The sequence below is a fragment of the Cupressus sempervirens genome, chromosome 1, assembly GCF_028749045.1.
Source record: "Cupressus sempervirens isolate cs-2001-9-10 chromosome 1, ASM2874904v1, whole genome shotgun sequence".
In the NCBI taxonomy this organism is placed as follows: domain Eukaryota; kingdom Viridiplantae; phylum Streptophyta; class Pinopsida; order Cupressales; family Cupressaceae; genus Cupressus; species Cupressus sempervirens.
In genome coordinates, this window is record NC_143118.1 from 201,605,879 (window position 1) to 201,609,018 (window position 3,140).

Genomic DNA, 3,140 nt, shown 5'->3' on the forward strand with positions numbered 1-3,140 from the left:
ATTAATATATTGTTATTATTATATATATAAGCACATGATTAGTATTCTGAACAATAACAAAACTCTTTATTCCCTTTCCTTTTCTTATATCACTTAAAGGGGGGTAAAATTTTAATTGAATATCAAAGAGAGCTGAACAATACAAGAAACAAAGAGAACTACATGGCTTTATCCTGGTCCACAAGTTGAACCAGCAGTTGAGATAAATCAAGGGGAAGCATCCTAAGATCAAGAATGTTCCAAGTCGGCCCCTGCTTAGAGGCCCATTTAGCAAGACAATCAGCCACACCATTCCACTCACGAGGGATATGCATAAAGGACACAGAATCCGGAGAATTGCATAACTGAATGATTTGCACACACACATATACGATTTTTTATATTTCAATTGAATTTCTGAATATGATTGTTTTTCCATCAATATTTAGAATCACTCTTTTATATTATTCAATTCGAAAAAAAAAACAAAATCTATTGTTTTTCCATCAACATTCCAAATCACTCCTTTATATTATTCAATATTTTAAAAAGACAGAATTTATTACAGTAAAGCTCCTAGTAGTCCTTTCAGAGTGGAAAATATATGGAAGCTTGTGAGTTTTTAAAGTCGTAATAATTTTCAGTAGTATTTATATAAATAGCTGTTTCAATTCTTATTCATTAAAAGGTAGGACGACACAGGATCATTTCTGAATTATATGGGTAGCGTCCAGAAAGCTAGATAATAGAAACAAAAATAAAGCTGCCGAACAGAAATAACAAAAACAGTGAGGTGAAAGGATATCTCGGAAGTTTTTCTCATACATCAGTGATCTAGAATGACGTGAAGAATGAATCACCCCTTGTTCTTTTTAACTTCTCCTTCCATATTTTGTCTTGTAAATAGAAATTGTTTTACAAAATAATAATAATAAAAAATACTACTTTCTAATAAGAGAGGCAACAGTGCAGGTGACAAATCTTGAAGGAGGAGAGGAATGCAGCAGAATTGCAGCTTTTTCTTCAAACCTCTGAAAAAGTATGTCTGAACGCTCAATGCCAATGTGGGCCTCTACTAAACACCCCACAAAACTCTTAACCAGATTTGCCTTCACCTTGCCAAACATAATTGGGTCTTTCTTCCAATCCTTAAATTCCTTTTGAGACATGGTTGGCAAACCTTCACATACTTCCACTCTCTCAATCTCAAAAGCCCCACTTTTCTCCACTGCTGCTCTCACCTCGATAGCATTGGGGAAGTACCATGGGAGATTGAATGAGTCCCTCAAGTCCATGCTGATGATGCTCTGCATACCAACAATATCATATTAATCACCATGGCAAGCACAATATCATGACATGAATAAAGAATTTGCCACTGTTTGTCTTTTTCCATGTCATGGAAGAGATTGTGTCTGTCTTTTTTCATGAACGTTTTGACTGACACTATATGATCCATCATCCTAATGTTAAAGCAACGTTTTGAATCACACTATATCACCCGTCATCAGAATGTTAAAGCAATGTTTTCTACTATATGATCCATCATCAGAATGTTAGCTTTAACGAAGAAGAAAATTGTATTGATCATTGATGCAATCACAGTATCATAACACGAATATAAACTTTATACCTCCATGATAATAAATCATGGAATGTGATTCAAATTATTGATGCAAATAAATCTTGCACAACTAGTTAATCTAAAAGCAGTTAACGTTGATCATTATAGGCTGTAGAAATCTACTGTTTCTCTTAATATCATAGGATTATTTTTTGAAGATGGTGGAGAAATAGAAGTAAAATGTATACCTCAGCAACCAGCTCATCCCATGCATCTTCAAAGTCCTGACCACAGAATTCACCTCCCATTGAAACTTGTTGAGAAGGGGGACAAGTGTCTGGCCTCCCCATCAGACACAAGAACAGCACACCTCCTGCTGCCATCTCTTCTGCTCTGCATTTCATGAAAGAAATGAGATCTTTCTGAGACTGTTTTGTGTAAATATCTACAACTTCTTGCCTGCCTCTGTTGATCCACACTCTTCCTCTGTTATAACAGGGAGAGTCTTTTTGCAAAACAGTCTCAGGCACCTGCAACAACAATCATAATCAGCACCCTTTTTTTAAAAGAATGCTAAGAATCAATGATAGATCACAGAATTTTAACAGAGAAATATTGATACAATTTTTTTGACATAGTCTAATGAGAAAGAATAACGTTAACAATGAAATTGCATATAATAGAAATCTGATACAATTGACCCCAGAAGCCATAACTATTGCGAACAGTAACATCAACTTCTCATTAATGGAGATCTCAAGTGAATTGCACAATAATAATAATAATCAAGAACTGGTTGGTTACCTGTGAAATCCAATGGAGGGCCATGATAGAGAAGCATACATGAATGCTTGAGCTAGGAAAAAGGACATTGTAGAAGGATCCAGGCACCCCAGCAACAAAATATGATTGGTTAGACCTTTCCAATAGATCGAACAGGCCATTGAAATCATTTGATGGCAAATCAGAGAAGAAAGCTTGGAATTCAGGCGTTGTTTTTCCATTGCATAGATTTGTGAGTGTCCTCACAACAAAATTCATATCCGATATGGTGTTGAGACCAGTAGCACACCCAAGATCTGCAATTCTAAGAGGACCCTCCTTTGGAAATGTGAGCTTCTCAATGGCTGCCTTAAACAGTGGTTGCAGTACATGAAAAACATACCTCTGCCTTGAAGAGTTTTCCACATAGCTTGATTCACCATTCCCTGGATACATGTTATGCAGAATTTCATGTTGTTGGGCATAAGAATTCATTTGTTCTCTCTCACTTTGCTTGGATTCATGGCCATTGCTATCCTTCTCCATTCTAGGTAACACTAACACTAACAATAATCTCCTTAGATTTTCTATACAAGAGATAAACTTGAAGTAGCTATTTATAAGAAATTGTCTTTGATCCAGCCAATAGTTGAATTTATTTTCTTACATGAAGTTGTGGTCAATTAAAATAACAAAGCCCAATTGCAACATAGGGTCCAAATTATCATCAATAACAGAAGAGACTGACCAATAAAATATAAGCGCTTTAATGATGACAGTTTTCTATAATTCATAATTGAATTTGTTATTATTGTTTCTTAGTGTTTTTGTTTTT

The 3,140-nt window shown here is 35.2% G+C and overlaps 1 pseudogene; it reads right to left on the minus strand.

Annotated features, from left to right (window-relative positions):
- Positions 1-842: 842 nt before the first annotated feature.
- LOC149576826 (gibberellic acid methyltransferase 2 pseudogene) lies at positions 843-2,851 on the minus strand (annotated as a pseudogene).
- Positions 2,852-3,140: the final 289 nt, after the last annotated feature.